A 13,995-nucleotide genomic window follows, 5' to 3' on the forward strand; every position below is an offset into this window, starting at 1 on the left:
GATTTAGTTATTTTTTGTATTATTATTCTGGTATAACTGGATAAGTACACAAATTGTAACTTTCATATAAAAACTGCATAGATTTGATGCAGTAATCATAAAATTAGTGCAGATCTGAAAAGGGTTAAAACATTCAATTGTTCTGTTTAATGATTATACTTAAAATGTTTAAAAGGAGAAAACAAGTATTTTTTTTCAATCCACAATAACCGCTACATCACTTAAATGCTTGGATGGCATGGTAAAATGACAATTCTCATTATCAGCATTTGAGCATATTTGTGTGCAATGCACAGCTGGCATGCACTATTGACAAGCTGACAACATAAATTGGACACAGGTTTGTTTTATTATGTCAACGTGGTGCAGTTATAGTGGAAATTGATGCCTGACGTGTAGATAATTTGATTTGGTGTCACGGGATGGCTGTAACATACAGTACGCTTCACATGGTGCTTTTTACTGATACACATCTGCAATATTGCCTCAGTACAGTCCTGTGCTGCGTATGTGAGAACATCATGTCTGATTTATAAGGATTAGTTTGAATATTAAACGAAGCTGTTTCCTTGCGGCTTGAGGTGTTTCCTGACGCATACCTGGTAAACACTGCTCTTCCTACTGAGTGAAACTACACCAAAAGAAATTCCTGCAATATACAAATTGCTGTCATTTTACATTTGAAAAGAAACTATTACAAGCCAGTTATAAGGGGTATACTGGAAAAGGGACATTTTATTTTAAATTCTATTGCATATCGCATTTTTTTCATGTATATTATCATGATGACTAATAATTTACTATAACATTGGAACTATAATCTTCATGGTTCATACAGGTGATTTTAATGCACTTTTCATTGTAAACACAATTTGGAAATACCAAAAATTAGGGATATTTACTAAGTACTGTTAATAGTCCTTTGTCAATGGATCGCAGTAATCGAGTGGGACAGTAAGGAATCAGAAGCTGTTTCAGGTACCCTGGGCCATGGTCATGAAGGGCTTTGTAAGTTATTAATCCAATCTTGAAAGCAATTCGCCATCTGACAGGCAGCCAGTAAAGGGAGTAGAGAATGGGTGTTGTGTGGCTGGAACGGGGCTGGTTGGTTAATAGCCTGGCAGCTGCATTTTGTACCAGCTGCAAGCGGTGCAATTCTTTTGCTGCGAGACCTAGGTAGAGGGCGTTGCAGTAGTCTAGGCGTGATGATATAAATGCATGTATGACTTTAGGCAGATCTTCTGAGGGAATTAAGTGCTTGATTCTGGCTATGTTCCTCAGATGAAAGATTGAGGATTTGATTGTGGCTGATACCTGATGTTTAAGTGTCAAGCCACTATCCAGGACAACACCAAGATTCCGCACTTGTTTAGTGTTTTGTAATTCTGAACCCCCAAGCGTAAGGCCTGTTGGTTGGCTATGCTGTAGCCCTGTCCTGTGACCTATCATAAGGACCTCTGTTTTATCAGGGTTCAGTCGCAGCCAACTGGCACTCATCCACTCCTGAAGCTCAGCTAGGCAGCCATTTAGGGTTGTTATTGGGTCCTTTGTACCTGGAGCAAAGGACAGGTACAGTTGTGTATCATCTGCATAGCAGTGGTAGACCAGGCCATGACTTCTGATTATTTCACCCAATGGTAGCATGTATACTGCAAAAAGCATGGGGGATAGTATAGAACCCTGTGGGACACCGCATGGAAGTGGCACTGGTGATGAAGAGTTTACTCCAGAAGAAACTCTGTGACCTGCCAGTGAGAAATGATTTGAACCATTTAAGGACTGTGCCATCCAGACCACAGAAATTTTTCAGGCGCTCAATTAGAATCCCATGGTCCACAGTATCAAATGCTGCTGAGAGATCCAGAAGGATTAAGATTGAACAATCACCTCTGTCTCTTGCCATCAGAAGATCATTAAGCACACATACCAGGGCTGTTTCAGTGCTATGTCTTCTCCTGAATCCTGACTGGAATGGATCATAAATATCATGGGTAGACAGGTGGGTTTCCAGTTGCATTGCCACCACTTTCTCAATGACTTTTCCTAGAAAAGGAAGGTTTGATACTGGTCTATAGTTGGTCATGCAGTCGGGGTCTAAATTTGATTTTTTTTAAGAAGTGATCTAACAATTGCTTCCTTTAGTGGTTCTGGAAAAATGGCTGTTTGCAAAGTGCATTGAACTATTTTTGCAATTACAGGGCCAATCATTTCCATACACCCTATGAGAAACTTGGTTGAGGCAGGGTCCAGATCACAGGTGGTAGGTCGCAACATTCTGATAATTTTAGCAATGTCTTTTACATCCATTATGTCAAAGCTGTTCTAGGGAGACAGGTGGCTTACCTTGGCAGGCTTGGTAGTTTGGCACTCCTTTGGCACTGTGGGGATTCCAGCCCGGATGGATGATACTTTATCTGCAAAGAATTTTGCAAACTCATTGCATCTTGACTGGGAGAGGGTTTCATCATGCTGCAGGCATGCTGGTTTGCAAAGCATCTCCACTGTACGGAAAAGCTAAGCTGGCCTATTGTTTGCTGCCTTGATCTCATTTGAAAGGAACTCTGTTTTCTTACGGGTGATTGTTGATTGATATTCTCTTATATGTTTGATTAGTGTTAACTTATCCTCTACCAGGTTCGTCTTCCTCCATCGTCTTTCAAGTCTACGCCCCCTTTTCTTGAGTTCACTAACACTATTGTCAAACCAAGGGACTTGACGGTGTGGTATGAGGGGTCGTATACGCACAGGGGCAATAATATCCATTGCAGCTGTCACATCCCTGTTATAGTAATGGACCAGGGAACAAGGATCTTCACAGGCCCCCATTACTGCAGAAAGATCCAGGTTTGCTGCAAGAGCCTGGGGAGTCATGCCCCTCCTTGGACGATACCTTGTCAACTCCATGGGTAAAGTTCTATTTTGAGGGGTTGCAACTGAGAAGTGAATTGAGTGGTGGTCTGACCACGTGACTGGGTTTATATTTAGGTCAGAGACATCTAATCCAATCTGGAAGACAAGATCAAGAGTATGACCACTTATATGAGTAGCCGAAGGAATGACTTGTGTGAGGCCCAGAGCGTTCATTGTGCACAGGAGATCTTGGCCAAGGTGTGAGAGCTCATAATCAACCCATGCATTGAAATCCCCAAGGATCAGCCATCTTTGATGCTCCAGAACTAGTCCAGCAACAATATCTGCAAATTCTTGTAGAAATATCTTTCCATCTCCAGGGGGGCGGAAAATGAGAAGTACTCTGAATCCTAATTCTGTAGAACTCCGAGCAGCGATGCACTCAAATGAGTGAGTCATTTCCATTGGGTGAACCCTAAGTTTAAGTGGTTTTCTAAAGCAGATGGCCACTCCCCCTCCCCTGCGGTTAAGTCTTGGGTTGTGAATGACAGAATAATTTGTTGGAACTGCAGCTTCCAAGATAGGTGCTGCATTTTCATCTAGCCAAGTCTCTGTAATACAGGCAAGATCTGCAGATTCAATAAGGTCAGCAATTGTGGCAGTCTTGTTTCTTATAGATCTGGCATTACAAAGGACAGACCCGATTGGGCATACCGGAGTGCCTGTAGATTTCTTTATATTGAGTGTGGGGGCTCTGGGGATGTCCGTCACAGAGCGGGAGTTTAATGATCTGTTCTTCCAAGCACAGGGCCGTTTGATAGGTACCACTTCTATTTGTCTCCTATATGAAACTGGTGAACCTGAAGGCAAGGAACTTGCGTGGTTATAGCGGATAAGAGATTTTCGTCCTCGCTTCCCACGACTGCCCCGTTGAGTTTTTTTGAAAATGCCAAGGGATTTAAGAATGGAAGCCTGTGCTGGATCAATAGGAACTGCTGCTCGTGGTGGGTGGAGTGAAAGCATAAAGCTAGGGTGTAAAAATACATTGGGTCATGGATGAGCGAGCATGAATTGCATTTGATGATGAGAGAAGATCAAGTAGTTTTTATTTTTTTTCTGTTTTCTCAACTCCAGAAGTTATAATGGGATTCATGAGCAGACTAATTTAATTTGGCCATTGCTATGTCCAGTTGCTTCTCTCTTGTACAACAGGTATATTTTGAATAAGGAGTATCTAATAAGCAAACTTGTCTTTTCAGTTGATGATTTAGTTACACAAAGTATTCCAGGGCAAAGCAGGCTTGTGGAAAGGTGTTAGAAGCCATTCCTATTGTATAGGTGTGAAAATCCCAGTGTGAGACTCCTTTTGAAGTAGATATTCTGTGCAAGGGTAAAGATAACATGTCTCCAGGGGAAAAACCTCAATAACATTTATTTCCACTCATTTCCAGTCAATTTTGACCACCTCACAGTTCACAATATTGATTTTTTTCATCTAGTTATAGGGCCAAAAGGTTGCATCCAGCTTGCAGGCTCAAAACCGATTGATATACTTATTAATAGAGTTGAGGACTGTGCAAAGATGATGGTTGGGATACCCTTGAGGATTGAAGAATTGATAGTTGGTGCAGCCCTTGCCTGTAAAATTGTTAATGAATTAATTAAAAAACAATTCATTGGGTGCAGCCCCTGGCTGTAAAACTGATAATAAATTAATTGGTGCAGCCCCTGGTTGTAAAATTGATAGTAAATAAATTTAACAATAAGTCATTGGTTCCTAAACCAACCATGACATTAATTTAAAAATGTCAGGCAGCAATGCCCCAACCAGCATATAATGGAAAGGAAAAAGGTGCAAGATGGAATAGTCCTTGGGCCCTCCCACCCACCCTTATGTTGTACACGAAACAGGACAGTTTAACAAACCAATCATTTCAGCGACAAGGACTGCTTGAAATGATTGGTTTGTTTGGACCCCCATAAAACAAGCTGCCAATGTGATATGGACATGGAAATGAAAATTATCCCATACACAAACTGGCTTTACATTAATAGTTGTCGTTGTCCTCGTCATCCCCATCAGTGTGTACATCCTCTTCTTCACACAATATTAATTCGTCCCCGCTGCAATTCACCATAGGCACCTCTGTAATTTTTTTATGTAATTGTTGGTAGAGGTCTTCCTCGTGGAATTTGTAATTCATTTTAATGAACATCATCTTTCCACATTTTGAGGAGTAACCTACACTGATCACTGACAAGGTTGCCAGCTGCACTGAAAACTCTTTCGGAGTACACACTGGAGGGTGGGCAACTTAAGTAATGCAAAGCCAGTTTGTGTATGGGACTCAAAATTGCCTCTTTTTCCTACCAGTACTGAAAGGGACTGTTGACATGACATGTTGACTGTTGATGTTATCTCTGAAATAGTCCTCTACCATTCTGCGAATGGAGACCGTATCACACATAGTCACGGTAGAAGACATGTCACTACTAGGCAGTTCTCTCAGCCCGACCAGATGTAATTTTTTGGTGAACGATCTGCATGATCAGCAGGCATTCTGTAAGGAAAATGTAGTCTTTTTCTGGCAGCTGAAGGAGGAGATGATGGCGTTTCACGTGTGGCTGCAGCTGACAATTTTTTTACTAACATCTCTTTGCGCAGTTTTAGATTTTTGTGTGTTGGAAAAAAACTCACAAGGTAGGACTTAAACCTAGGATCCAGAATGGTCGCCAAAATATATTTTTCATATTTCAATAGATTAACGACTCTTGAATCCTGGTGAAGTGAATCAAGGGCTTGATCCACCAGTCCGACATACTTTGCGCAATCGCTCCATTTCACCTCCTCCTTCAGTTTCTCCAGCTGTTTTTGCAAAAGTCTGATGAGGGGAATGACCTAACTCAAGCTGGCAGTGTCTGAACTAACTTCACGTGTGGCAAGTTCAAAGGGTTTGAGAACTTTGCATAACACGGAAATTATTCTCCTCTGCGCTTGAGTAAGGTGCATTCCCCCTCCATGGCCTATATCATAGTCCGTTGTATAGGCCTGGATGGCCTTTTGCTGTTCCTCCATGCGCTAAAGCATATAGAGGGTAGAATTCCACCGAATTACTACCTCTCGCTTCAGCTGATGGAAGGGCAAATTTTAACAGTACCTGTTGGTCATGCAATCTTCGACAAGCAGTCGCCGAATGTCTAAAATGTCCGGATATTTTGTGGGCCACCGAGAGCATCTCCTGCATGACAGTGTCAGTTTTTAAAAAACGTTGCACCACCAAATTAATTGTGTGAACAAAACATGGGACGTGTTGGAATTCGCCCAGATGTAATGCTCTCATAATGTTGGTGGCATTGTCCGAAATCACAAATCGCGAGGAGAGTCCAAGTGGGGTAAGCCATTTAGCAATGATTTCCCTGAGTTTTTCGAAGAGGTTCTCAGCGGTATGCCTCTTAGTGAAACCAGTTATACAAAGAGTAGCCTGCCTATGTATCAGCTGGTAGATGTGGCTGTTGTAGGCAACAGAGCCGTAACTAGACTTTGTGGTGCCTTGTGACAGAAAGAGCATAGGCGCCCCCCTCATTTTTCAAAGGGACATAATGCACCCAAAAAAAGGCCATGGCTTCATGGGGAAGGGCCAGGGAAGAGATAGGAGAGGCCAGGAGATGCTGGAGATGAAATAAGAGGAAGCTACAAGCAAGAATGATAATAAGCAGAAATTTGACAGGCCCAAACAGCGCCCCCTGACCTGTAGTGCCCTGTGCGATGGCACCGGCCGCACTACTCTAGCTACGGCCCTGGGAGACAATACACCTACCCAGTGGGCCATCACAGTCATGTAATCCTTAGTTTGCCCTGTCCCACTTGTCCACATATAAGTGGACAATGGGTACAACAGCATTTCTGCAGTAATGGCGGATACTGGACGCACATCTAATACCAGCACAGCTGTTATGGCGTCAGTAATCTGCTGTGCAAATGGGTGATTACTGTCATACCTGTTTGCCCTTGCAAACGATTGTTTAACAGTTAATTGTTTTTTGGAGGATATGCTACAAGTAGTCTTCCTCCTGGTCCCCTTCTGGGATGAAGAACCACTGACAGCAGCAGCAACAGGCGTAGTCATCAAGGATCCTTCTGAGGAATCACGGATAGGAGAGGAGTCAATCATGCTTCGAATACCAACATTGGATGCAGCAGGACTACTCCCGGTCACGAATGAGGATGCTGATGATGCAGGTGTTGGTGTTGGAGATCGAAGGCACTTGGATCTCACAGAGAGGGAGCAGGTAGGTGATACTGGACTTGTTACGTTTTGAGTTTTGGAACTTGGCGACGTACACTTTGATATTTGATGAATGCGCTCCAAGTGATGTAACAGGGAGGAGGTTCCTATGTGGTTTAGGTCCCTCCCTCTAATCACTCTTGCATGGCAACAGGCACATATGGCTTGACAACTGTTGTCCGGATAGGGGTGGAAATAATTCCACACGTGAGAAGTGGATTTTTTTGTCTTTTGTCCCAGCATGCCAACAATGGGCTTTGGCTTTTTCAATCCATGGGCAACAGCTGTTGCCTTACTTACACAAAGGACATCTTCATCATCAACATCCGAGTCACCAACATCTTCATCATCGACATCCTCATCATCCTTAGCACCTTCAACTACCAAAATATCCTCCTCCTCCATGTGCAATTCCACAGAAGTTTCCATGATGACTATGTCTGCAAGATGTTGACTGCCCTTCTCCACCTTTACAGAGGGCACACAAATGTTGGAACTTGGAGGATCGTCCAGTACACTAGTATTTAGGTCTGGCTCACACATGGCAACCGCGGACACACTTGCACTCTCCTCGGTGATTTGTGGTTTCGATTTCTCACGGCACACAGTTGTTTTTTCCGAAGGGCTATCGGAATCAGCAGTCCTATGGAAAGGCCAAGACCTTATCCTTTCTTTACCACTTCGAGTAGTGAATGGCATATCTCCAATTTTTTGTTTATCTAAAGGCAAATTTCCTTTCAATTTTTTTTTCTTAACTTCAGTAGTAGCTTTACCATATCGATGGCGTGACTTAAGCCCTGGGGCATGGCCTTTAATAGAGGATGAGGAAGTTGATGGCCTTGCACTGCTGGCGGCAGCTACGACATGTGGTTCTTGGCCTTGCTCTCCTGTCATGTGACAGCCCTCCATATTTTCTGTGGTCTTAAAGCAGTCACAAGCGCCAATAGTGTAGCCAAGGTGCGGTTACAAAATTCACATACGTGCAGTCGTGCACACACACAAAAATATTAGACAAAAAAAAGACAATTGATTTACATTTTTTTCAGCTTCAGAACTTGGGCCTAGAGCACAGATTGATCACGACTGGAGTCGAACAGCACTAGGTTGCATTGCTGACTTGCTAGATCTTGTGCGGCTAAGCTTAACATGCACAGACAATTATTAGAAAAAAAGACAATTGATTTTTATTTTTTTTCCGCTCCAGAACTTGGGCCCAGAGCACAGACTGATCACGACTGGAATCCGGCAGCACTAGGTTGCGTTGCCGACTTGCTAGTTCTTGTGTGGCTAAGCCTAACATGCACAGACACACAGACAATTATTAGAAAAAAAGACAATTGATTTTTATTTTTTTTCAGCTCCAAAACTTGGGCCCAGAGCACAGATTGATCACGACTGGAGTTGGGCAGCACTAGGTTGCAACTTGCGTTGCTGGCTGAATCTTGTGCGGTACTGCGGTTAAGCCTAACACACGCGCACACACACACACAGAAAAATATAAATGATGCTTTTATTGATTTGTTTTTTTTTTTTAGCACGACTGGAGTGGGGCAGCAATAGGTTGCAACTTGCTTTGCTGGCTGGATCTTTTGCGGTACTGCGGTTAAGCCTAACACGCACACACAGAAAAATATACAAGACACTATGATTGATTTTTTTTTTACTATATATATATTTTTTTTAGTCCAGAACTTGGGTCCAGATGGACACAGCAGACAGCAAAGCACCAGCCCAGAATGGATCAGCACCACCAGCCCAGGACACAGCAGACAGCACAGATAGCCCAGATGGACACAGCAGACAGCACAGTGACAGCACCAGCCCAGCCAGAATGGATGAGCACCAGCCCAGGACACAGCAGACAGCACCAGCACCTCTCCCAGCCCTACACTACCCACCCTCCCTGTTCAGTCTCCACAGCCATTGTGAAATGGCATCCGTTGCGTGGTCCCTTATATACCACATTGATCATAGAGACGAAAGCTCGGTTTGAGAGCCGAGTCAGGCGGGAAAAATCAAGCCTGTTTGGATCCGAATCGGATCTGCTAAATTCGGGTGGGCTCTGATGACTGAAATCCGAACCCACTCATCCCCAGAAATAATGTGGTTTGATGTACAGTTTGGCCTTTTGGAAATCGCATGGTTTTCAAACTTCACATTAAAACTCCAAGAAGCATGTGTGGTTTTAGTGAAATTGCACTTTAGTAAATCTATCAATGAGATGTTTTAATTTTTCTGAGGGTTCTATTATACAAATGAACCACTTGGCTTTCACACTTTTCTATAGTTCTTACTTCTGCACCAGTACGACCACCTTAGCGGGCCTCTGTAATATATTGGCACTGTCATCAGGTTCAAACACAGCATCTCCAAAAAGCAGTTTGTGCATCTCTGTTTAAACTCTGACCACTGCAGAGTATTGTGGGGACTGGTTTTAGGAAGAACTCTCAGTTCAATTGGCCCAGCGCAGATGGAATATGCTGCAGAATGTATCTAGTAAATAATTAAATATAGGATATGGGTTATAACTTCTATTTTTGGAATACAAATTGTTGGGTCGATTTTGCACATGTAGGTATTCCTATATATAATGACTGATACATACATTCCTCATACATTATGACGTTGCTCAGAGGGATCAATGATTCCTCACTTTGGGCCTGATTCTGAGTCTGACTGAGACACCCACTTCGAGCATCTCCAGAACCTGCAGTTGTGATTGGTGCATCTTTTACACGCAACCATTGTTCGCACCATTGAAACTTGCACCAGCCCTGTGCTAGGTGTAGATTCTCCAATGAGCGCAATTACTCGTCTGTGTATGCAACCAATTTAGCATCACGCCCGCAACACTCCCATAAAGGAACCATCAGACAAACCATCTCCATGGCCTGAATAGCTACCTCTGTCACAGCCCAGGAATGCACAATACATTTTTAATCCACTTCTGCGTGCGTCTGAAATTTCAACTTTAGCTCTGCATGAACACAATGGGGATGCATGCAACACTCCACTACGGCGACTTAGAATCCGTCCCTTTCAGTGCAATCGGAAGCCGTAGATGATTGGACTATCACTTGCCATGTTTACTGCTTCAGCCCAGCACTTTTTCCAGGGCATCCATCAGACTGCAACATTAGGCATAGATTTATTTATGGTAGTGGTGCCTTTGTGGACAAATAGGTGCACATAGAGCACCAGTGCAAGCCCACATATTTTGTCATCCTGAAATTACATTTTATAACTATTCAAAACCTGTATATAAGTAGAAGTAGCAAGTATCATTGCATTCACTGCAATATCTATTGTCTAAAAGAAAATACTGAATTGTTTGGTAGGTAAAGTTGTACACAACTATCTCTTCCTCCCAAGCATTTACTGTTGACATCACTTATACAACTACATTAAATTTACTTATCAACAGTATTACATAGGGGCAGATCCCCCCCCCAAAAAAAATTATAGGAGAGGCACTATAATTGGGGGATGGGGGGGTTAGGTAGAGGGGAGGGGGCAAGTGAATGAGGAGAATATCACCATTACACTTGTGAATATAGAGTCTGCCAGCAGTTGCTGTGTCCTTGACAGTCTGCCGTATTGCTAGGTGAAAGTTTGATAATTCATTATACCCAGGGACGGACTGGGGTTTATTTTGTGCGTGCGCAAAAAAAGAGCTCAAGGCCTTGAATCACTAAGGTGTGCTGTGGGTCACGGGGCGTGGTGTGGCATTACACCCCGTCTGCGAGCGCCTCCCTCAGTATGAGGCTGTGTGATGTTACGTCATGATTTCATGTCATGCCTGCGAATTAGAAAAAAACTGCCTGAGCATAGCACCAGGATACAGAACTGCTCAGCCAGACCTTCAAATGACGGGGCTGGCCCATCAGCCCTTCTGGTATTTGCCAAAATTGCCAGATGGCAAGTCCGGCATAGAAAAAGCCTATTGAAAAGTAATGACTGAACATTCTAGCACCTGCGATGGATTATCTGTCTGCATGCGCGATCCATATGCATGTGCAGTATGCAACAATCGGCTAATCTGCGCACGCGGTTGCAATTGCGATCCGTGCTGAATTAGGCCCATAGTTTCCTACGAAAACTACCAAATAAAAATAAGTACAAGATGTAATGGAGAATGTGATAATTTTAACTCTAATTTGGCAAAATGTGCTAAAACTGTTTAGGCCTGTTTCTGGCCAATCATTACAGAACATACATGCCTACCCTCCCGGTTTTCGCGGGAGGCTCCCGATTTTTCGGGTAACCCCCCACACCCCCGGAAGGGTAGGCATTTCTCCCGAATTCTGCCCACTTCCTAGTGAAGTGGGCAGAATTAGGAGAATACCCGCGGCAATCGCTGGTCTCCGTGAAGGGGCGGGGCTTAAGCTGTGATTCTGCATGAATCACAGCATTTGGCCCCGCCCCCTATGTAAATTGTGCCCAATCGTGGCAATTTTACCGCGAGGGGGCGGGGGCTTAATGACGCTAATCGTCAAGCCCCGCCCCCGTCGGCCCCCTGCTGCTTCTCTTACCCGGGCTTCTCCCGGGAAGAGAATATTAAAGGTAGGCAACCCTGATTACAGAATGTTCCAGGTTGTCCACAGCCCAATTACAATGTATTAGCAAATGCAATAAAAAAAAACTGGTCCATTTAAGTCTTGTGTTTACAATTCAGGATGGTTAATGATTGAACATATTGGTCAATGCGGTCTACAAGGGACCTGTATTGGCCTGCCTGTGTGGCCATCTGCAAACACAACATGATGTCAAGAAGCCATATCTTGTCCGATTTGGCTGCTTATGGTCATGTCACTTGGTCCATGCTACAGGGTCACACAGTGAGTGGCTTGCACTATCAATCTATTAGCCAATGATTAAGGAACATAAGGGGAGATCTATTAATCCTTGGAGAGAGAGAGTGAAGAGAGAGAAAGTATTAACCAATGCGCTCCTAACTTTCACATTACAGGCTGTGTTTTGAAAAATTAGGAGCTGATTGGTTGGTACTTGATCTCTTTCCAAGGCTTAGTACATCTTCCCCGTGGTTTGCTCTAACTATGGAATAAGCAAGCTAATGATGATTTTTTTCAATGCCAAACAATTCAAATCTGGTTAGAATACAGGAGATTCTGAACAACTCATGCTTTGTGATATTATATTCTTAAAAAAAGTGTATGAGTGCGGAAAATTTTCAGTAGTGTTTGTTTTAAAATAACTTAATAATAGGTTAGGCTTCTGATACTAGCTTTATTAGATTAAAGCAAAACTAATAGTGAGCCACTTTATTTAAAGGGCATCGAGACCTAGGAAAACACTTGTCTCCTTAGATGTGCTTATCTCAGTCACATCTGGAGTAGAGACCTCTTGAGCTTTGCAGGCTCCAACATAAGAATACTTACATACTGTTTCATGTTGGTTCAATAAAAAAATCACACAGAATGGAATCATTTTCTGGCACCAGTACAAATCCCACACGTACAGGATCTAGCAGCAGGTTAATGGAAGTTCCCAAGGGGACACATATTAGTGACTGCGATAATGTTTGAATAGTGGGATGTGTAGCAATGTGGATATATGCTACATCTTTAATATATAACAAATTAGTGATGAAGAAGTTATTGAATCAGAGCATGTAAACCTTGATCTGATTGGTTCATTTTTGACAGACTTATTTACATGGATGTCTCATTTCCTTGTAGGGATCAGTAACATTATCTATTATTAGGTTCATACTTGCCCAATACACATGCTATCTCTATTAAATCACACTTGGCTTAGATGGATTTGGTACTCCTGTTTTTCCCAAGCTTTTAACGTTACTGTTTCCATTGCCATATTACTTTATAAATCCAGTTATCAGTCTGTGAACAAGTTATTCAGTATTTTGCGGTCAATTTCACGTACATAAGGACAGACCTTTTTCTTGATGTTTATATGGCATTTTAATGTATTGGTTTTTTTTTTTACAATACTTTTTCATCTAATATCTTTCTTCTGCAATATCTTCATTGAGCTCAAGGAACAAGAAATAAGCTTAGAGGCACAGACAGTCTAAGTCTGGGGAATTTTTCAAACTTTTTTGTTTTTAAGAACACTTTCAAGCTTTTGTTTATTCTGGAATCCTTGGTATTCCCAAATCTCATATTAGTGGAAATTATTCTTACAAAATTAAAGACCATACTTCAAAGCAGAGCCCTTAATACAAAGTGCTGTCTGTGCAATAGCACTAGGAATTATAAGGAAGCTAATTAAGCTTCATTTAAAGTCTTCTGCAGCAAATATCTCCAGAAGTAATATGACTTGTGCAGTGTTACCAATATATGGGTAGTGGTAAGCTTGAGACTCAAGATAACCAATGCTTGTAAATAAAATTATATAACAATTTATTGCTATATGGGTTTATTTACAAGCATTGCTTATCTTGAGTCTTAAGCTTACCACTACATTTACTTGTGACTCAGTGCTGCTAATTATTTCTTCATTTTGTTCCTCTGTTAAGGTGGTTGCAGCCACCTCTCAGTAACTGTTCAGTCACAACCCCTTCCCCCTCTATTCCCTTCACTCATTTTGCTCATCGCCTAAGTTTACTGTTTATTTTTCTCAATAATGTTATTGTATTGCAAACATCTTTAGTGGATTACTAATGTAGGTCTGCATGCACACAGCTGAGCTTTGAACTGTGAGTTGCAATTTATGTACCTGTGTAGAAGAAAAATTGTTATTCAGCTAGTAATACTCTCTACCAATCAAACTGCAGGATTCCACTGGACCCCCTGCCACGTGCTCAAATCCCCACCTTTGAAACCATTCCACTTGGTATTTTCTCTGGGAATATGAGCCTGCAGCATATCCAGAATTA

Source organism: Taudactylus pleione, unplaced genomic scaffold (genome assembly GCF_031769625.1).
Source record: "Taudactylus pleione unplaced genomic scaffold, aTauple2 ptg000093l, whole genome shotgun sequence".
Lineage (NCBI taxonomy): Eukaryota > Metazoa > Chordata > Amphibia > Anura > Myobatrachidae > Taudactylus > Taudactylus pleione.